Consider the following 24,293-nt stretch of genomic DNA (forward strand, 5'->3'; position numbering starts at 1 on the left):
TCTCCTGTAGGTTTGCAACAGCTGAGGAGAGATTTGAGGGACCACAGGGATCTCAGGGTAAAGACTTCCTCACAGCTTGAGTTCTTACACATTGCTGTTTCTAATAAATATGCACCAACACACAAATAATTTCTATTTTGAAGACAGAAAGTGCAATATCAACAGATGAAATCCAAAAGACAGACAAAGAGAAAGGTAAAGATTAAGCAGTACAGAAGTGCTGTATGTGGGGAAAATGGCTCATTTTTATTTATCTAAGAAAGGTCTAAAGCTAAGGAGGCTCAGACAACTGGGGGTCTTGTTTTAAGGTATTTGTCTAGGGCTGCTAGTTAAATAGTGAAAGCCTCAGACTGAAGAGATCTGTGGAAGTCTAAGGGCAAGGGTTAAGAAATTATGCAAGACACCTAAAAGTGGGAAAATCACTCTATTCACTATTTCAGCTGCTCTGCCAGATGGATCTGCTTTATAGATACTTCCCTGACTCTTCATCTTCAGTGGAATGTTTTCACTGGTATGTCACTGCTTTAAAAATAAAAATTATTGTGCCACTGACTTCAGCTACAATTTAGCTGGCATGATTGCTTTTATCGACCACAGCTTTACTGTGGCCCGTTTCTTACAACTGATTGTTTTAGTTCTTGGGAGTGGAAGTAATGTAGCTGTTAGTGTCAAATTCTTGTGTGATATCTTTTACATGTGCTTACATGCCATGTGCTTTCTGTATGTTGTATTATACTTCATCATACTCCAGCTATGATTTTTTTGTTGGGAAACCTTAGAAACTGGCCAGCTGCACTGAAGCTCAGAAGTTTAAGGTTCAGCCTATATGGGAAATGATCAAGACGTATTAATTGTCTTGTGTTTCTGAGGACAAACTCTAAAATTAGTTGTTCTGATGAGAGTTTCTGATATTGGTCAAATGTTAATTTATTTCTCAAGTTCAGACACAGCAAAATGTATAGGTTCACAAATTTTGAAAATGCATTTAAAAAAAAAAAAGAATTTGCTTTTATTCTTTACCAAAGCTGGATAAATATTAGAAATAAAGTCCTTTGTCATTTGGCATTCTGAAAGTTCAAATGGTTAATTGTTGAACTAATACAGATCAAACTTTGGATGTTTTTTGATTTGGTGGGGCTTTTTTGGTCAAGAGGTTTTCTTCCCGTCAGTATATTGTGTTTGAATGGAGTAATTCTGAGCTGTGAATTGTTTTAAGGATTAAAATTGAGAGGATCATAAACATGTCAGTCTATTTAGGAAAAGTGAAGGGTTTTTGATGAAGTTCTGCAAACACAACTGGTTTGTAGTAATAAAGTCCAGTGATGCATACAATAAAGGGGACATAAAGCAGCATTGTGTTTAGTATTAAGAGCAGGTAGTACTTTGTCTTCTAGGTAACCTCCGTAAGGTAAAATGGGTTTGTTGCTAATCCTATGAAATTTGGTCAAAAAGCTAATTAAGTAAATAGAAGCTCTTTCATGAGCTGCAGTATACCAGAGGTGAGGTTTTACATGCTTTTACTTATAGTGTGCATACTTTCACTGTATGAGTTTTTGGGGAAGGTTTGCTTGTACAGAATGAAGAATCACCTTTTACATGACAACACTTTTTGCCATGTTAATCTCTTTTTTAATTAGTTTCACATGTTTCTCCAGAAATTATAAGCATTAATATGCAGTATATCTCAATATAATACATTTTCAAAGGGTGGTTACAAAAACTTATTTAATCTAGAGCAGACTTTTTATGTACCAGCAGTTTCCCTTGGCTTTCTCTAGGCATCTATAATAACAGTATAATGCACTCCAGGTTTAACCTGTTTCTTTAATGAAGGTGTTGAGCCTACATTCTGTAAAAATCTAAAATCACTCTTTGAAATGAATGTGAATACTAGTTGTCCAAGGATTAGAGAATTCAATCCCTAACCATCAAAAATGTATTGTATTTGTATATGGTGAAGATCTTAAATGTCCTGACTAGAAAGAATATTAATACTGAGTGGTAGCAGATAGATCTTGATTTAATAAAATGTCTCTATTTCCTGCTAACCAAAAATGATCACAGGATTGTTTAAAAAGGATGAACGATTGAAATCACCTTGTTAGATATAAATACTTAATAGCATCCATTATAATGAGATAAAAAGTGATGGTTGTAAGGTCAAGGGTGAGAAGGAGAGAGTTCAAAGACAGTATAGACCCTTCAACATAATATAGCCTAGCTTTAAAAGGGAGAGAGGAAATGCATGGCTTGATGAGAAGAAAAGCCTCATGTAAGCTTGATAAATATTCGGGGTTTGTGTGTAATGAGAAATGGAATCTGATGAATGAAATGTCATGGTAAAATCATTTTAATCAATAATAGAATGTGTCATTATTCAGACCATAGTAATATGTCTTCTCTTTATTCTTTCCCTGTGCTATGCTTTCCTTCCATTTTCTTTTTTTAACTGGTTTTGGGGTTGGGTTTGGTTTTTTTGTTAACTTGAGATTGGTTATGATAATGTAATGTTGTTGCAAGCTTTCTTCTGCAGCTATAATATTGAATATGTAATGTCACAATTCTAGACATAAACCTAGGAAAACAGATTAGTACATGAAAGCACAGTATTTTCTAGGAATATTTATGTATTCAAAAATAATTTGCCCCCCCCCCCCAACTGATACTTTCAAATATAAAACTGGGACTGGATTACTTTAGACATCATATGTGTGTCAGGAGTGCTTGTTCAGACTCTTGGGTAATGTAATAATGACCCCAGTGTAAATAACTGTGGATAAATTATGTACTATTGCATGCTAGTTGTCATTTACTTTGTTGCAATGTTTACTTTAGCATTATAAAATGAGTTCCTTATTTTTCATTATTGAGATCTTGTGTTATGGCAGTAAAAATGATGATTTTATAATGCCTTCTGATGATAATGCTTTATCATCCTTATGGACTCTGAAAATGCTGATGTTCATTTTGAACGTTTAGCAGATAGTCTGTCAGTTTACCTTCATAATTTCATGGAGAAAGTAATTGAGACGTATCACTGTAACTCAAGGTTTGGTTCTGGCAAAACCAGAACCATGTTCTCTTGACTCCTACTTTCAGTCCCGAGACCATCTTACTGTGGACCTCTCAGCTCAGATTTTGGAGTGTGCAGGAGACACAAATCTGCATATTGCATTCCTTTTCAACTATTTGTAAGCTTTCTAAAAGTCTTGGTGATGAGCAAAAGCAGCCAACCAGGAAGCACTGCAGAGTGAATGAGCCTAATGGAAAAAATTGTTCCTTAGTATTGAAAACTTATGATGCCTTTAGAACATCTTAGGTGTTGATTTTAGAAAAACAGATTGAGACAAAATATTTCAAGGACCTTTAACTGTTGTCATATAACAGTCACATTTATGCTGAAACCAAACTAGGAGAAGTAATATGCAAAACTTCTAAAGCAGGACAGGGAAAACCTTATCCCCCTGTTAGTATGTTGTTTGGGATTTTTTTAAAATTTATCTTCCTATGCTTGTTCTATGAATGTCACCTACTTGTCTCTTAAATTTTTTGGGGGAAAAAAAAATAAAATCTTTCTGCATGGTATCTCACCAAAGCAAAACAGCTGATAAAGGACATCTTACACATATTTATCCATCTTTTGTTTGTTTGATTGTTAGTAGCTTATTATTTGGCAATGCTTGAATTGATATTTTTCCTTTACTGTAGCAACAGCATGGACTGAATATAGTCGATATATTAATATCAAGTGTTTATTTTTGTTTGGATCAATTTGGCTTAATGTTATTCATGTCATTAACATTTTACAGAAATTATATCGTGGAAGATATTGCTCCCTTTTGCAGAAGCCATTGTATTGGTTGTGCTGAAGGCTTACAAATGTTTGATCCTACATTAGCCACAGCGATTGTTTGATATAGTCTATAAGGTCAACACAGCCAAACCCAAGTAATCGTTGATTGAGACATTGGGGAATGAAATCCAGATCCAGGAATGAATTTTGAAATGCTGGGCTTCCATAAGCAGGCTGCTGACCTCCTCAGGCACTGTACCTCCTTCCTACACCAAATTTGCTGTGGAAGGCACAAAAAGATAATGTTAACCAGGCTCCCTGTTGGTAGCTATTTTGGCAGCTAAGGTTTTTACCTTTGTACAAAGCCTTCTCTCTTCCTGGGGTTTTGGAAATTGCAGTACAAGAAGCATGGTTCTCGTCCTCCTTCTCTTTCTATCCTTTCCAGCCTAAATTAATTTCCCCCACTTCAGCGTTGGGAAAGACGAGGGGCAATGGCAGAGTGTTTCAGTGGGAGGAAGGGAGGGAGATGTGAACAAGATGCCCTTGGCTCCCTTCTCTGGACCTGCCCAGCCTGAGGGGTTTGGAGCAGAGGAGCACCCTTCTCCTGACTGCCTCCCCACATGCTGCAGGGGCTCTGGGTGCCAGACCTGAAGGAGGGACATCCCACAGCTGACTTCTTTCCCAGTCTTCAGTAGTTCCTTTTGGATTGCAAAGGCTGGTCCTTCCTATTCCCACCTGATAAAACAGTTCTCTTTCTGTCCTCCTTGTTGCCCATGCACCAGCACTGGGACAGTTGCATTTGCAAGTATACGTATTTTTTTACATGTTTCCTGAATACATAATTTTATGTAAACACACAAACACAAAGTAAAATCCCACTTTTAGAGGTGTCAACACTGCACAGTGCCCCAAAGGGATGCAATAATATTGTTAGGTGACTAACATGGAAATTGCAATGTCCATGTGTGATGAATTAGCATGTTATTCATGCCTTAAGGCTCCTATACAGCCCACTAAAAATTTGCTTTGTATTGCCTGACTTCAGACAAATATCTTAAGGATATTTATAGCTGCATATCTTTATACTTCTGTTAAAGGAATATAGTGACATTTTTTCAGGTTACAGATGAAGAGTCACGTAGCTTGAAGATTCCTACCACAAAGAAGGTAGAGCAAAACATATTAATACAGTATTCCTCATGCTGTTTTGCAACAAGGATGTTTAAAAATCAATGAGCCTTGCTGAAGGTCTCAGTACTCCAGAAACTCAGTTACTGTTGATGCTTAAGTCAGAGTACATATTGTCATGATATAACAATACCTTTTGCTCAATTCTGGTATTAAATTTTTACTTTCTTATAGGGGGGTAGAGCAGAAAGAAATTAAATAAACTTTCATGGTTAGGAGGCAAGTATGATTTCTTCAAGTTCCTTTATTTTTATTACATGAAAGATCATTTGTGATGTACTAGAAGGATGAAAGTCTAACTTTAAAATGTAAAACTTAAAAATGCTTTTCATATTATGCAGGGCCTTCCTGTTTCAGATGTGGCAGTTTTAGGAAGCATTGCAAATAAAGGAGTAATTACAGGTTAAGACTTTTGTTTAAAGTTAGTATGTACAAAAGATAGAAAGTATTTGAGAAGAGTTGCTGTACAGTATAAATACACCTTCTAAATACTTGTTTATGTAGGCATTGAGGAGTGTTGTTTTTTCCTCTTTTTTTTAATTTGAAATCAAAACTCTTATAAGGGTGCCTACATAAACATAAATAAATACATGTAGTAAAGAGAGGGGAAAAACATATTAAGTATGTGTCTATGTATTTCAACACATATTCAAGGCTTGTAATGTGGTACAATTAAAATCTTCTCTCCATTACATAATCAAAACAAATCCTTTCTTAAAACTGTGAATGAGTTTAGGTAGTGTGTTCACAACTGATAATAAACTATCGGCTGCTGAAGTTTACAAAACTGTTTAATTCGAAAAGTTGCTTGTCTTACTCAAGGTGCGTCAGCCCCTCAGCTTTTCTGTTGTAGTTAAGCATCTTTAGCCTTACAAAAAATGTTTTAACTGGAAAGATGTATTGTAGTTGTATTCTTTTTTCAAATAAATGCAAAATAAGTTAGTGTGGCATTGGGACTTCTAATGGAAATTTATGGCAGTTTTAGCATAAAATAACAAAACTCAATTGACTGAGCAATGTGAACAGAATTCTAATGTGTGTTTAACTGCTGGCTGTTAGTTTCAATGAGTATGAAATAACACTTACTTTATAAAGGACATAGTAGTTACTATATACAGGAACTGAAAACTCTCTTCAGATTCATTATGCAATTTACCATATGCTATCAAAAGACTGCTGTCTTCTTAGGGGATCTTACAGAGTGCAATAATCTCTAACCAGGGCTATTAGAAATATTTTTGAAGTAAGTAATAACTCTAACCCTTAATCCCTGTATAAACTGGATTAATTTTAAAATACTGGTCTGCATATTGGTACTTTGTGATGAAGTTATCAGAAACAACGTTTCAGGTTTTGAAGCTTAAAATGAACCTAACATTCACAAATTTTTTTAGTACACCTTGAACAAAGCTATTACCTAAATTTCAAACACATCTTTGAGTATGGGGGAATGTACTGTGTGTAACATCTTGCTGTTAAGAGTAGGTGCTGTAAAGAAAATCAGAGTTGAACTCTGTGACCATTAGCTTTCTCAATATTAAGAAAATTCTGATCGGCATCCCCAAGAATTAACATCCATTCAAGGAAGCTAGTCTGAATTAGTCCCAGTAAGAGCCTCTCATTTTCCCTGCTGATGGCTGTTACATCTTGCAAATACCTCTCTGTAGTTGCTTCAGCCTTTAAAGAATAGCATGGAAGCAGAAATGCTTGAGTCAATTTCCCTTTCTTGAAGTAGATGTTGATATAGACAAGTGCCTTATTTGAGAATTGTGAACATGCTTAAAGTTTTGAGGATTAACTGGAGTTGTATGATATGTTTGAAAAAAAGAAACCACTTTTTTATCAATAGCGACTTCTGTGTTAAAGTTAGGGGGTTTGTTGTCTTAGTTCTTCAGAACACAAAAATTATATAGAAGGTGGTGTGATAACACCAGTTGGTTGTACTCCTGAAAGAAACCCACAACTGTCTTCACAGGACTGTGTTAGAGCAGCTCCTCACCTAAAGATGGCCGGCTGTTAATCAGACATTCTCAGTGACAATATAATAATAAAAGAGCCCATTTTGGTTTCTTTCATTTTCCAGTATGTTCACGTTGGGATTAAAATATTGAAGATGGGCCAACATATGTCAGTGTCTAAAGCACTAAAAGTAGTGCTAAAGCATGATGGATATCTAGTAACACGTTATTGCTCTCTATTATCTGCTCTTAGCTAGATGAGTGGTTTGTTCTTGGCTTTAAAATAAATAATGCAGAGGATCCAAAGAGGCCATGTCACAGTTCCTGAATCCAACTTAAAACTGTGATGAACACAGATATTACTAGTTGTTGTTGTTCTTTTTTAAGTAACAAAAAATAGGGCAGTAGTAGAATTTGGTGCCTCTTTTTGTTGAAAGTGGAGCAGTTGAGGGAATAAGACTAGTGCCACCAAGTTCCTCACCATGAGAACTAGAAAAAGCAGAGCTAATTAAGGCATTTTTCAGAATGAATATTATGATATATTTCAAACCTCAAAATAACTCCTTCTTTCAAAACTTTCTATTGTTTTTAAAAATGAACAATTAAAACATTGCTTTGAACAGAATCTAGTTTCTTCTCACATGACTGCAAAAAATCAGTTATTTGCACTATTCTATATAACTGGTTTTTTTCTCTCGTATTCCTGAATGTTACAAGATCTTTTCTGATTAATAAACTTTGTTAACATTGGTGATATGAGAGAAACTTTCAAACAAGGTTTACTATTTTGTTTTCAAACCCAGAAACTGATGACATGATAATGCCTGCCTTTGAGACAGGTTTTTGATTAAGGAGTAGAATTAGCAGATAATATAATCTGCTAATTTAAAGACTGACCAGACTCTTTAGATAAAATCAAGCTCCTCAATTTCTTTGTCTCACCTGTCCTTTGATATTTGTTTACAGATAGGCAAGTAAATTACTATACCACAGGTTAAGGAAAGAACATAAATCCCCCAAAATTACTATGGTACTCCATCCCTGACACCCCCCCCCCCCCCCAAAGAAATAAAAATTCCTGAGGTTTTTGACCAACTATGTTTCTGCTCAAAATATTTGTTTTTCTTTTTGAAGGGTTTTTTTAAGGCACAGGAGGGCAATTTGCCTTGGAGAGTAGCAAAATACTTCATCCAATAATTTCCAGAGAAGATTTCTGATGTTAAGCAATTTTTTAAAATATATCTCCCTTTTTGGTTATGAATATGTATCTCTTAGAAGGGCCAAATATTTGGTATCATCATTTAGTATCTTAATGACACTCCAAATTACCCATCAGAGGTTAGAACTGAGGTCCAGCTTAGCTGAAGCTTTGAGTCTCTGTATTTAACATAAATAAAAGCTATTCACCAAGATTAAGAAGTTGGTGCCTGTTAAGAGTTAAAACCAAGGGAAGTTAATGTACAAAAAATATCCATTATACCTAGCACAAACAATGGAGGCAATTCCAGCCTGGGGAGCTCTTCTTGGGTGTTAGTTAGTGGCAATATGCTCTCTACAGAACTGGACAGCCCAATACAGGGAGACCTTTTTATATACAGGATGTAGCGTAGACAAAAGCATGCTATCTGTTTTGTATTTTTTTTTTACCTTTTAATGTCAGATTTAGTTCTGTTTCTTTTATATATGCAATACAGATATTGTAATTCGTACACTAATAGCCTGATAAAACTAGGCTGATATGAAAGCTCCTTTGCTGTTTTTCTGAACAAAATCCCAAATTCATGAGTATTTAGAGAGAATTTATAATTGAGAGGAGAATACGATCCAGGAGCAACCTGTATTCCAGAATAACTCTGTAAAAAGAACATAGGATGCTAGTCATGATTAATAGGAGGGATAAGAGGAATATCATGTCATGCTACTCTGAGAATCTTGCAACAGTCTTTAGAAAATGTTACTTCTCTTAGCACATTTTTGAGATGTTAATGCCCTAAAACCTTTCGGCCACTTTCCGTATGAACCATATGTGCTCCTTTTGTGTTCACTTTGAAAATGAATTTGAAGCTGGATCCACTAAACTTATGTGAACTTGCACACATGTGGAGCTGTTGAAATGAAACATCACTTTCTGAATGAGATTGCCACATTCTGAAATAATTTGGAGTTTGGAAAAGAGTCAGAATCTGGCAATAGATTTACAGGAAGTAAATTAAGGATGAAGAAATAATAATATAAAAAAACCACCAACAATTTCAGTTTGGGTAGTGCTTGAATTAAAGTGCATGGAAGACAGTATAGGTAAAGATGCTTTCTCAAGCCCTCCCACCCCCACAACCATAAAAATGATACTGGTGTGTGACCACCACCTCCCTATTGCCTTACCTGTGTCATTTATTGTAATACCTATGAGTGAAGATTCTTGGCTCATGCCAAACGTCTGATTTGTTGTCAATATGGTTTTTAGACCTGATTTCTGTTTTCAGGAGAAACTTGGAAGCTGTTCATCTTTCTTCAGTCTCAGAAAAACTTCTCACTTGTGTAATGGTATGCAAATACTGTCTTTTTGGAGGGCATACATACACGAAATCAGGCCCCGAATGGGGATTATTTTTTTTTAAATAAGATTGCAAGTAGATACGCAAAGTAAATCATTCCCACTGCCTAATTTCTTCTCACTGTTTCTCCCAATTGGTGGAACTTTCAAATATGGAGTAATTCTTACCACAAATATTTTACAAATTCATATGGTTAACTTCATATTTTCAAAAAGGAAAGTAGTCAGGACCATAGAATCAGTTTTCTCTCTCTCTGCTCTTCAAGAAATTTGGTAGACTTAATTTTCATGTTTGCGATCTGTTTCCTTTCTTGACAAACTTTATAGAAGTGTTTCTTATGTGAATAATTGACTAAAATAAAGTTATCCTGTTCAGTACAGCTCCCAAGAGCTGTACTCAGTATGAATTTTGCTTAAAATGGGTGGAACACTGGATTGCCACAGACTCCTTTGTCATGGGAAAGATTGAAACCCCATTAAGGGAAGAGTTGTGTGTGACCCCACCCCTGACACACCGTGCTTCTTATGTAGAGTCCTTATCCCAAAACGATGGCAATAATGGGGATAACATTCCCTGTGTTCAGAGGAAATAGACTGTGCAATCTGTCTGTTGACTGATTTCCTTGCTTACAATACAACTTTCAATATGGTAATGAAAACTCTTGGTTTTGTTATAGCAGAAGTTTTAAATGGAGTATTTTACACCACAGCACAAAGTAAGAGAAAATCTGTTCCTCATAAAACTCAGAAAAATATAAGTGACTTAGCTGAACTGTTTTTGTGGAATCACAGATTTATTATTCATGTCAGAGTGAGCAATTTGATAATGTTGACAACTTCCTGCAATGCGGAGGCTATATAATTTCACAGAGGAATTTTTTTCATCAAGCCAATAACTTCCTGTGTAGCCAACATATATCCACAAGAAGATAACAACTCTGGGGATTTCAGTTTCCGTCATGCCCCTAGGAAATTGTTTACTGTTATTTTAACTGTTTTAGAAACTGGGCTTATCTAATTTTTCAGCTTGCAGCCTTTGGATCTCTGCTAACTTTGTATTTCAGATTGAAAACCTTTGCACTATCAGAAAGACTGTATTCTCTTTACTCACCAGTGATAATAGGGAAAGAATGAGTCAGGATTTAGGGTTTGAATCTATTCCACTGGTGTGCAGCATGGGAGATCAGGAAGGACTGCTTAATAAAGATGAGTGGTTTGTTAAACTTGCATACCTTTGGTATATATCTGATTCTTTGTCAGGGGATGGTTGACATGCCTTTTTTTGCTGGTATGTTTATAAAAGATTTTCAAAGATTCACTGAATGGATGCTCATTGTAAGCAGTAGCATGTGGAAAGGATAGGTAGATGGTGTAAGAAGGTTTGTTAGTGTGTTATGACTCAAAATTCATTACCATTTTCTAATACATAGGCAATGGAGAAATACCCTGCCTGAAAACTAGAACAAAATGTGGCTGATGCTCTATTGTAACCACATAATGCCACAGCCACCAGAGAACAGTAATGGTTCAAGAATTCCTGATTTTTCTATGTTCTCTGAAGGTAAAACAAGTATTTCCCCCAAATTAGGTCACATTCATAATGAACAGACAACTTGTGCTGCAGCCATTATTCTAATAACATCCATCTGTAAAGTTGCTTCTCTGTTATTATAACCACATCTTGGCTCAGAAGTTTGCAAAAATCACACACTCAAAATAAATAATAAGGTTATCAGAAGATGGAAGGAGATGCTGCTTGGAAGGAAACATTTAGAGGAGCTTATCCAATGCCAACGCATCTTTTAAAAAGCTGTTAATTTTAGGACAACACTTATGTATGGGAAAGCAAAGAAAATCATTTCAGCAGGTGGCATAAGATTTGGGGGGCAAGGGGGGGGGGACGACTTCTGACAAACCTTTGTTATATTGTGTTAGGGAATGGCTTCCTTAAAGTTAGTACTCTAGGGCTTTACCTCCTATACAAATATTCCCGAATAAGTAGAATGAATGTAATTTGCAAGCAATAATCATTTCAGCAGAGGACAAAAATGCATGCATCCATGTGTTATTTTGGAAACTGCCCTGCTTTATTCCTGTGTTCTTGGTGATATCTGTGAAGGCCAATCAGCAATTTTTCAGCTGTGGACAAAGTAGATATGCAAGGATGGTTGCAGGCAGCCATTCCTCCACTTCTCTCACAAGCTGCATTTCAGCACTGAACTGTGCAGATTTATACCAGATCTGGCTGTCTTCCCAGACTGGTGCAGTAAGCTCTTTAAAGGAAAACCTCATCACAGTATTCACAGGAGTACATATGCTCATGCATACATTCAGGCTCTTAAGTATATGTTTTTGGAAACTTTCATAGCTTACATGGAAGCAAGGGATTTTATCTAACTTTTACAGGTGAGGAACTAGTGTTTGTCTACCTTAGAAGGTGAGATGGTCAGATATTTGCCTTGCCCGTCCTACAGGCTTTCATAGAAGCCTGTATCCTTCCATGTAGGTCTGCCCCAAATAAATAGAAGTTTAGACCTGCTCCCAAGAGAATACAAATAATTTATATCATAACCAGGAACAGATCCAAGATCTCTTAATTTCTATTCTGTATTATTAATGTGTTGCAGATATCTGTCATGTCAAACTTGCCAGGAAGCCCAGGACTTATATTTCATTTTTAATAGCAGTTATTACTCTGATTTCTTAGAATTAGCTTTAATCATTTTAGAAGAGCTGTACAGCAATCTGAAATGTTATCCTAATGCAATATTTTGATATAGGTCTCTCATGGCATATATGGAGTCATAGAACCATGGAATGGTTTGGGTTGGAAGGGACCTTAAAGATCACCTAGTTCCAACCCCTCGTGCCATGTCCCCCTGTCCAGGGACACCTTCCACTAGACCAGGTTGCTCAAAGCCCCGTCCAACCTGGCCTTGAACTTTTCCAGGGATGGGGCATCCACAGCTTCTCTGGGCAACCTGTTCCAGTGTCTCACCACCCTCACAGTGAAGAACTTCTTCCTTACATCTAATCTAAATCTACCCTCTTTCAGTTTAAACCCATTACCCCTTGTCCTATCACTACATGCCCTGGTAAAGAGTCTCTCCCTATCTTTCTTGTAGGCCCCCTTTAAGTACTGGCAGGCTGCTATAAGGTCTCCCTGGAGCCTTCTCTTCTCCAGGCTGAACAACCCCACATGTCTCAGCCTATTCTCATGAGGAAGGTGCTCCAGCCCTCTGATCATCTTCACAGTCCTCATCTGGACCCACTTGAGCAGGTCCATGTCCTCCTTATGTTGGGGCCCCCAGAGCTGAACACAGGACTCCAGGTGGGGTCTCACAAGAGCGGAGTAGATGGGCAGAATCACCTCCCTTGAGCTGCTGGTCACACTTCTTTTGATGCAGCCCAGGATATGATTGGCTTTCTGGGCAGCAAATGCACATTGCTGGCTTATGTTGAGCTTCTCGTCAGCCAACACCCCCAAGTCCTTGCCTCAGGGCTGCTCTCAATCAACTCATTGCCCAGCCTGTATTTGTGCTTGGGATGCCCCGATCCATGTGCAGGATCCATGTGCACTTGGCCTTGTTGAACTACATTGGGTTCACATGGGCCCACCTCTCAAACCTGTCAAGGTCCCTCTGGATGGCATCCCTTCCCTCCAGCGTGTTGACTACACCACACAGCTCAGTGTTGTCAGCAAACTTGCTGAGGGTGCACTCAATCCCACTGTCCATATCACTGACAAAGATGTTATCTATGTTAACACCTAGTTGCAGGTGCAAGCAAGAACAACCCTAATAAAACAAGCAGAAGAATGAGAGAATAATAAAGCATATCTACCTTCTTTCTCATAGTACTATTTTCAGCTTTGTTTCTTGGGCATTTCCTTTCTTTCCTGTTGAGGTTTGTAGGAATAAACGATGAGAACCCTCAGCATGCTGTTTAGTAGTGTATTTGAGTTCTGAGAACAAAGTAACGTGTTTTTCTCAGTTTCCCCACAAGCATTTAGCATCTCTTCAGATCATGTTTTAGTAATGGAGAATTATTAATGTAATGTAAAAGGTCGAAGGCTGAAAGCATATACACTTTATTATGTTTTCATCCACTCTGACTCCAACACTCGAATTGTGCCTTTGAGCTTATTTCTAATTTGAAATTACAAAAACACCCACCTTATTAAAAAAAATTATAATCTTGAATGATCTTTCTATGTAAGGTGGCAATTCACTTGTAAAATGGTATATACAATTATTTGCCGTGAGACAGCCAGATACAAATGAAAAAAGATACATTCTTTCTTGCATGGAGCAATACACGTAGCTTAATGAGCATCTTGCATTTGTTCTGAAATGCATTTGGTCACTGAATATGCTGTGAATTAAAACTCACTTATCTACAAGCTTGATATGTACATTCTTATCATATTACAAGAACTTTTATCAGAGTGACAGATGCGCAAGCATATACGGTAAGTGAAAGTAAAATGCATTGCAAAATGAATTTCCTTTGTGTGAGAGCTATGCAGTTGGGCCAATAAAACCATTTTTTTCAAGTCATCTAGCTCATTTCTCCACTGAAGACTTCTATGCTTTTAACTGCTACAAAAACTGATTTCTACTTCTGGTTCTCTTTGCACCACAGGCTTCTGCTGAAAATTAGTTCTCACATGTAATGTTTTCAACCCCAACTGTGTTCGCCCTTGAAATCAGCCTACTCTATACAAGTATTTTGGATTGAAATACATATATTTCTTCTTTCAATTTAATGAAAAATTTCAGCCCTCTTGGTTTATTGAAAGACCATCATGCAGGCTTCACAGCTCTGCTCATCGATAAGAACACCTACTGATAAATTTTATTAACCTCCCACTTTGAATTCTTATTAAACAATTAAAATAGCTAGATTACAAAAGGTTATAAAAATGTGTATTTTAAACAGTTCTTTTAGTTCCTGCTGATGCTGATTTCACTGCTGCTTTTAGTGATTATTGTAAGTGTAGTACTTTCTCCAAGTCTGTTTGGACAGACCACTGCTTGGGTCCTGAACACTTAGCCTTCTGCAAATACTCTCTTTCTAGCTGTTACTTTTGTTTGTAGTCTTTTGAGGATATAATTAATTTAGGATTCAGTAATTCGGGAAAGCCTAGAAAGTGTTCACTACTCAATCAATCAGCATTATTTTTTAAGAATTATGTCTCAGTTCAGACCAGATATTTTCTCTCCACTGCATAGGCACAAACACAATAATAGCATTGCAGTCTTGGTCATTCATAAAAATGAATCTGAGCCGGGTGAGACATCCAAGTTTAGATATAACTTAATGGTATTGGCTTATCTGGAACGTTTCTTGGTTTATATATTTCTCAAACTTAGTGGTTAATCTGCATTGCCAAGAATATATGCTGTTTCATTGATCTCTGCTCCTGTGGAAGACAAGAACTGAACTCACTCTAAGGCAGCTTTGGGTCTGAAGGAGCTAGGAATGAAAGGCCATTCTCTTTACTTGGAAATATATTGAGTCTGGGCTTCAGTCTGTTCAGACCTTTTCCTAGCAGTTAGAGAAACAGGAAAATTTACTCTTATCTCCTTAGATTGCAGTTGGCTAGGAATTAAAATCTTGTTGGAAGTAATATTAGGCTTTGTCCTTATGGTTTGAAACAACTGCTCTGCCACAGGATAAATGAGTATTATATCACACCAAAAAGAGTGAATGGCACTTGTTTATTTATTACTCACCTATTACCTTATTTACTTACTAGATACATAAAAATATGTACCTATTACAAAAACATACCTATTATTTGGTTTCTTTTATGTAAAATTCTAATTCTCAATTGCATTATGCACAAGAGATGTATGGCCTAATCACAATGTATTTTTGTTAAAATGGATTCCTTGAAACACATCCTCTGATGTAGTATTTCTTTGAAAGGTGAGGGAAGCAAGCTTCAAATAAGTTACTTCTAAAATATCATTAAATATGTGAGATTAAGCTACTGTGGAACACAACGTGCCTTGTGTTATTTAGAAAACAATGATGTGAATATTAAGTGCTGCATAATAACATACAGAGAACTTGGCAGTGCCCTGTATTCTCAAACCTCTTTTAAAAATATTCTTTTTCATCTTTGAGCAGGGTTTTAAAAGGCTTGGATATAAAAATCTTTAATCACTTATCTTTTATATGGAGCCTGAGGGCCACCAATTCAGATAAATAGGTATGTATGTTGGATAGAATACTTTGAGAATACTTTTGTTAAAACATCATTGATATCTCCTCAGTCTGCCTTAGTTTATTTTTTTCTTTTGAAGCTAGCTATCATAGTTTAAACTAATCTCACTTACAGTTTGTTTTCAAAAAGCAAATCAGTCGTGCAAAGATAATATGAAAAAAAGGGTCTGGGGAAAAATGATCCATCTCATCTACTTGCTTATATAGGCATACACAAAATGTCTGGAGATGTAAAGGAGGAAATCTTATTTTACCAACTCTGCTTAAAATAAAATATTGCTCTTAGGCTCAGGTTTGGTTTGCTAACTTCTAACCTAGACCTCATTTTTATTTTTAGCTTATAAACCTGTGAAATCAGGGACTGGGAATGAAAATAATAAGACACTATTGTAGCAGCACAACCAGACACCACTGTAATATTTTATTATGATAACCCATGAAGAGAATTCACTGTTAACTTGGGACCATACATAATAAAATACAAACACAGATAATGACTTTAACTCCTTTGCTTTATAGGGTGTAGATTATAGTAGCAAAGAAAGAGCAGACTGGACTGATGTCAGAAAAATGTTCTTTCCAAATGACCTGGTGACCCACCAATTTAATTTTATTTTGTTTAAATTATACGTATTGAGATTCCAGCCATGAAATTGATTGTATAATGGCACTCCCCCTGAGCCCAGGGGAGTCCTGCTGAAGCAGGGATGCTGGAATATGCCCAGGCTTTTGTGGGTTTGGAACCATAAATACCAGCAAAGCTCACAGCAGTCCCTGCTGCCAAGGAATTTCTGCATCTTGTTAGTACATCTTGGGTTATTTATTGATATTTTGTTTCTGGGGTTTGCATCTTAGGAAGCATGGATCTCAGTCAGAGGTGATCTTTAAGGTAGAATAGGCCAGCTTCAGTGAGCCTTTATTGATTTAGTGCTGATTGGGGAGGCAATATAGCGTCCGGTGTGTGTCATCAGGTGATGAGATAAAAAGGCTGTGTGCTTCTAAGTAACGAGCTGTAACAAACTCGAGCTCTTTCTAAGTCTCCTTTCATCTTCTCATGTGTTATAATGCAGTACCCAAGTACAGAGAGGATAAGTACACGGATTAGATTGACTGGGTCCACAGTCATTAGAGAAGTATATGTTCCCTTGGCCATTAGCAGGTGGAAGAACAATAGATAATAGGTATGTGGTATTTAGTGTTGTGCACCTTAAAAATCCTCTTAGCCTGATCTATATTTGATCATCTTTTAGGATCAAAAGGGTTCTCCTCATGTGGGTGCTGCATTTCCCCATTTGCTAAGAAAGCTGAAAGATTTGAAGTAAGGTGTACTGCTGGGAGAGAAAAAAGAATTTCGTATATGAAATCATTGATCTATCTCCATTGGAAAGGAGTGTCAGAAAAGGAATTTTATTTCTTTGCATGAGATTTTGTGATTAATTTGACTTTTCTCTGTATCCTTGTTTCATGTGGTTTGGTTATGAAAACCTATCAAATCTATATTACTTCTGTGTCACTCTCCAGGTGAATTAGAAAAGTCTATTTGAATAGATAGATATAGGTATTTTTTCCCCATTCATTGCATTATATCTTTTCCCACCTGATCTTTAAGAAAGTAAACATTTCTCATATGACAGGAAAGGAGGCTAGGAGTGGTTTCAGGGATTTCTTCACAGAGCAAGGCTACAAAGTCTGATTAACAAACAGCAACACTGATGTCCTTTAAATAGAAATATGCAGTGCACTTTTTGAAACTTGCCGATAAAGCTTGATGCTTTCTAGCTGTCCAGGAAGATTCTCAAAGAGGGCAAGCAGCTTGTTCTCAATGAGACTGGTGAAACTAGGTGGCTCCAGTGATTAATAAGATTTATCTAGGTCATTAGTTCAAACCTGATTCATGTTGTCCTCTTAAAGCTCTTTTTGGCTGTGTTAGATTAAATGAAGTAGTAGCCTATGTAGTTCCTACCAGAAAAACTGCTCATATCGCCAAAAAAACCAACCCATTTAATATTGTCTGCTGAGGAAAATTCAATGAGCCTTTAAACTCAGACCTCAATTTTCCCTGTCATTCCCTCCCTCTGTCAGCCTTCTCATTGCTGTTGGAGTTATTTTTCTGGTATTCTCTCTGTCTTCCAGAAGAGTACCAATAAAGCTGAGGTGTTGAAATGCTTTGTGATAATATACTGCTTTACCTTTCAATAAAGCCCAGGTAAGAATGTTAGGTAAAACCTATTAAAAAAAAGAAAAAACAATTGAAAGGCCTTAAGATTATCAGAAATTATGATACTCATTTTAAAGGTGAAAATATTGAGAATGAGGGGGTGAAGACTAGGCAGTTTGTGGGTTTTGTTTGGGTGTGGGCTTGGGGTTTTTATTGTTTTGGTTTTTATAGCATATCTGTGCTACACAATGTAGGAAATAGGTGTTGCTCCCACCATCCCAACCAGTGAAGAGAATGCCCAGTATCTGCTTGGAATCAGTGTCACACAGTGGTTGCCTGTATCCTCCAATTCAAGGGTGAGCAAAGTGCTGTAGCTAAGCCCTGTTGCTTTGTATCACTTTCCGTGGCGTTCAGTGACAACTTCGAGCCAAAGTCTGACGGGACCATTTTCTTTCAGTGTCAGAGGTCTAACTGATGAGGATTTTCTGCTATGACCATTTCCCCTTCCTTTTAATTTCTGTATAAATTCCTGAAGGATTGTAGCAACACAGTTGTTTAGCTACTCAGTCTATCTTTTTGGTGTCCATTGAAATAAAAAAAGTACTTTTCCAACTTGACACAGTACAAATGCACAGATCATGTGGCATCTTGTTGAAGTAACTAGATTTGGTTTAGTTTGCAAATACTAACTTGAGTATTAAATGCCAGCGTTTTTTCTAATGCAACTGTACTTTGGTGATGAGGGGAAAAAAAAAAATCCCCCCTTCTGCATTATAGGCTTCCTTTTGATCCCCAATAGGCTGGAAAATTGGTAAAATCTTACCTTTGTTCAGTTTGTCCCATGCCCTGGGAGCAGATTTATCTGGCTTTCCCTTCCCTCTTTGCCTTCAAAGGAACTTCCAGTTTCCTGGAAATTTATATATGTGAATATATTTTTTTCTCTATTTGATTTGGACTGGTATCAATTTGAATTGATATTTTAAATTTAAATAAGAAAAAAAAAGTGAAATTAAGAAATCCTGATTTTAGGCCAGTTTGTGATAGTTGAATATGAAACAGTCACAGTGGGTGTTTTCATACCTATGGTTGATCACCTAATTTTTATGCTACCTTTTCTTTTCCTGTTCCTGGATAGCCTAAGGTATCAAAGGAGGAGAAAACAGTGTTTTCCAGCCAACTACACAGTTATTACCACAGTTAAGTCCACAGTTATTAAGGTATTCCTTGTGAAAAATAGAAAACCTACTATATGGAGTAATTCTGCACAGAATTATTTCAGTACCATGTGACTACAAGTAATTGTACTAACTTCTTTCCAGTAGTACTCTTACGGATGCATTGTCTCATGCTCAAAACTGTACTGTTGTAGTTTGTTGGACATCATGATACAGTTTGGTGCTTAAGTAGTTGTAGATGTTTCATCTGGCAATCCATAAAGCAAACTACTCAATTTTCTTATTATTAATCTAGCTTTTCTTTTGATTTTGCTAATTTCTCAAAAATATTAGCAATCACCTGCATAAGAAATCTGAGGAGCCAGTTGAGTGAAAGATGCCTAACTTTGAAAAGCATACTGTGAAGCTCTATTGGCATTTGCAGAGATTCAGTTAGGGCTGAAACTTTAAAAATCCCAGATTAAATATGAATGCCAATGTAATACTGGTGACTGACCTCCCAACACTAGATTAGTTTGAATTCTAAAGTTCAGTTTTAGGTGGCCAGGCATTACTATGAAAAGAATCCCAATTTTCTCTCTCACATACCCATTTCAAAAATTATTGTAATGAGCTGCTAGTGAGAAGGAATAACTTCTCTTGTTCTTGATTTTTCTATGTATCAAAATGATTAGAATCTTTTAGGGCCTTTTTCAATGATAAACTTTCAAAGAGAATATCCACGGCTTCTTATTATGCATGCAAGTCTGTGAGTCCTGACCATCTTATCCCAAGTTGCCTATTTACAGTCTTGATGAAACACTGATTAGCTCTGATTAGCTAATGGATCTCTGATTAAAATGTCTAATTAAGAAAGCAAGTTATTTTATTCATGCAGTCAAATTAACTTCCTCCCAGAAAACCAACATGAAATAGTTGTACATGCTGTGTAAGTACTTGATTCTGCAAGGTGCACAGTGTTTCCCAAGCAGTGAGAATTTAGACTAAGTTCATTTCATTAGGTATTGCAAGTTATGCAAGCTTATACCACTTTAATGAAAAGTATTTCTGCAAATAATGTTTTCTTGAAAACACTGGTTTATGTTATAAAGCAATGAATATCTTGTTACTGCTCTTTTAATCATGAATTTATGTGGTGTACAGACTTAACCAATTTGAAAAGATATATCATTGGGTATTAACTGACAGAGTAGCTTTAATTCAGAATTTTTATTGCAAAGCAGAAATTTAGTAATATTTCTCAAGAGATTATTCAGTAACTTTTAGAAATAACGATTTTTTTAATGGTCTGCTTACCTTTGGTGATGATACAGTGTGATGAATTGAATGCACAGGTTTCCATAGTTTTAATAGGTTTTTTTACATTTTTAATTTGACTGCCTAGCAGCAATAGTGAATAAAGTGGATTGATTATGCTGGCACGGTTGAAACAAATTAATCTAGTGCAAGATTTAATAAATCACTGTGACAAGTCTGTCCACAAACTGATGTGTCCAACACCTAAGTCAGTGTTTCATAAAGCTTGCTATGCATCAGCTAGGCCAAACTAGGATCTGTACCCAGCTATAGAAATTTTCTTTATCTGATGCTCAGTAGTGATAGAGATGGAGTGCAAAAGTTATTAACAATTTCCAATGCCCAACAATTGGATATACTTTTAAACAAATTTCAGGATATATATCCTCATTTCCACGAGGATGATGGGAAATAATGGGGTCTATGGGAGGTGGAAACAAATCAACTACTTTTCTTAAGAAATGCACAGTTAATTGCACTTAAGAAATGGACTGTGCAAATTTAATGAAGGGTTTAAGGATGTGGATTTACTGTGCAAGTGTGGCAGCCAAATTATATATCCATGGATTTAGGAGTCCCTTAATACTCATAGAGGTGATAGACCATAATGGCTCTGAGGAACTATTAAATCCATCAGGTCAAAAGCAACTTCACGTGACAAATTTTATACCTACATTAAAAACTGTCAGACATTCCTCCAACATCCCAGCTGCTAGAATAGTCGCTGTTGTTGCTAGTCAAACTGCAACATTCACAAACTATGCTCTTGCTCAATTTTTGACATATTCCTCATTGTTTGACTTTGATTTAAAAAGAAATATTGTCTGATATGATGACAGGAAAATTCATCAGGAGTTCTCTAATCCACTGAAAACTTTAATTTGACATTGTGAAAGAGAAAATAAAATGGAGGAGGAAAAATATAGGGCCATTAGGAGTCAAGTTCCCTGAAAAGAAGGTAGAGTCTAATGAAAAATAAACCTGGTAACCATGGCACAGTAAATTTCCAATGTCTAAAATTTTGTCTGGAAATGAGGAGAAAGACATGAAAATTCCTGTTACACCACCATCTTTGCTTTTTTTCTATTATGTACCTACTATATATCACTCCTTAGAGACCCATCTACTCCTACTTCATCTGTCTTTCTAGTAACCCTTGTGCAGAGTAATGTCACAGAAAGAAATAAAGGGGCAAAGTGGAACACCACTGATAGCACTGCCCAGGGGTAATTTAGTGGACCATGGCAATATTCTTAAAAGAAATATATGGATGCCTATTGTGGCAAGGGTATAGAGAGAAACAAATCACTTCTACATGAGCTGTTGATGTGGGAAGCTTCCAATTCTCCCTCATTACCTATATTATTAGAAAGCTGAGGCAGGCTCATAATGATCCTCAGCCTTGTTTTGAGTGTTAGTCAAATCATTTAGCCTTGTCACCTTCCTTTAACCTTCTATCTCAGCCTAAGAGCATTGACAAGATCAAGGAACATAAAACACTTCATATCCTCTTGATGGCAGAATGTCATACAGCAGCAAGATAATAGCTTTTACTTTAACTCAGTTCTTTTGTTTCAACTGGGTATAATATAATTAGCAACTCAGAGGGGATTTTTAAAAAGCCCATAATAAATTAAAACTATTCTAAGAGTTTGAAACAAGGAAAAATGTGTATTCATGTATGGGAATAACTGCTATGTGAAAGAATGGGAAATATCTACTGAGTAGTAAAAAAAAAAACCCACAACCAAAACAAACGTGATAAATTGCTGAAGTATCTCTGTGAAGGAGGAGATATGAGAGAAACAGAAGAAAATCTAAGAAAATAAAATACCAGATTCTAAGAGAAGAAAATACCAGATTAAGGAAGAGAGAGAGAGAGTATACCTAGATTATATGATTTAAGAAGAAACCAGGTTGACAGGCATAGCCTTTCACCGAACTGAGTGTACCAAGTGTGAGAGGAAGTCTTTGTTGGTACTGTTAAGTATCCATAAGACTCTTCCAAATCACACTGGGAAAAGAGGCTAGAAATAGAGAGTCATGGAGACTTGTTTCTAGGAGACTCTCATTTTAGTGCTGCAAATCTAGCAGGCACTTGTGTCAGAAAAAAATACTGAATTAACATTGACTTTGTCCAGCAGCTGGAAGAGCCAGCTCAAACAAATCACTGTGGATGATACTCATGACAAACTAACTTTGATGTTCTTGTATAACTTCTTATGGGAGGTAATGTTTCATCTTTGTTCCACAAATTGATCCTAGCTGCACCACCACCACCCCCCAAAAAAGGGGGGCGAGGGGAGGGAATTATGCTTCTTGGTAAGCAGTAATTCTTGCTGTGCTGAGGAGTTCATGCAAATTGTACAGTATAGTTTACTGTTAGTGCACTCTTAGAGTGTTTACTCTTAGTGCACTTGCTAGAGTGTTAGAAGTAGGTAAGAAATTTTTTGTTAGGGACTGTCTTTTCGAAGACAAGTTGGGATTTTGGGGGGATTTTTGTTTGGTTTTTTTAGTTACATGGATATTCTTCAGCATTCATCTCCTAGACATAGTGTTTTGAGGAATTGAACATGTAGAACTGAAAATAAAATTAAAACATTTGAAAAAAAACTACATTGAAGTTAGCTCTTTGGCAAATGATGGGACTTACAGTTTAGCTGATTTCTGCCTTCTTTCTCCAACAGAAGTTTGGTTCCCACTGATTCACATTGTTTAGAAACTGTTCTGAATACACCACAACAGCTCAAAAAAAAACCAAAAAAAAGGTACATCATATATAAGCAGGGTTTGTTAATTTTTCAGTGTTGCCACTTTGAGGTTCTGATTTAAGACTGGAAAACCACATTTCTCTGCAGAATGACACTGTTTTCTCTGTATGAAAATGTATTTTCCTGCAAAATCACCAGGGCCTTCTGAGTAATATATTTTATCACGAGCCTTTATTGCAGCATGATCAGGACTGTATTCCCTCAGTTGTAGCTGCTGCTGCAATGTACCTGGAACACCCTCATAATGCTTCTTAGCAGCATTGTGTCTCAGAGGGCAGATATTTTCAGGGTCTCCATTAGAACTGGTGTTGTGAATGATAAGTCACCCCTAGCAGCTGCTGTAGAATTGGGGTTATTTTGCTCTTGAAGACCGCATGAGGATAAGTTAACTTCCTCACCCAAAGACATGTGATTTTTCAGGAAGGCTCATTCACCTCTGCTATCAGTTTGCCTGTTAAAAAAAAGAATGAAAGGAAATAATAGATAGATTATTATTATTATTTTTACTTTTTACTAGTTTGAATTTCTATGCTTTCTCTTTTATATAGCCATGTCTATTTTAGGAACGTCTATCCTTAAATGATTAATAAAGAGTGTTTAAGTATTACTGTAGTTTGATTTTGATAAGCCTTCAATTAAATCAGTGACTGTGGAGAGCAAGAGATCTACCAATATCAGCAGTATCTCCTTTTTTATCTTGTTCTCCTTTGTATCCAGCATTATATTTTGTCCTTTGCTGTCAAAATAACCTACCACTCCTCTTGCAGAAGAATTTTACAACCTGTTGAGCAAAACCAAAGGACAAAAAATGATGCTTAATGGGTAATAAATCCTCCAGGAAAACATATTTATTAGATACTCATGTTGCAGAACTGTGTCTGGGAAAGATCTGCAAGTGGTACTTTAACTGTGTTGTATTGCAAGCCAAAAAACCAATCTGCATCAGCTTTTTCCACTTTGCATTAGAGGTGCAAAGAAAGTAAATATTTAAAAGCTAAATACCACCACAGGCTTCATATCTCTTTTTGTAATCACTTAACCACACAGGTAATGACCCATAAGAAAAAAATCTATCATGATATTTACCACTTCAGCTGGGTACAATTAAATTATATAAGTTAATGAGTTTTTTAGTGACTGGGACTATAAAAATAATGCATTTCTTC

Source organism: Buteo buteo, chromosome 8 (genome assembly GCF_964188355.1).
Source record: "Buteo buteo chromosome 8, bButBut1.hap1.1, whole genome shotgun sequence".
In the NCBI taxonomy this organism is placed as follows: Eukaryota; Metazoa; Chordata; class Aves; order Accipitriformes; family Accipitridae; genus Buteo; species Buteo buteo.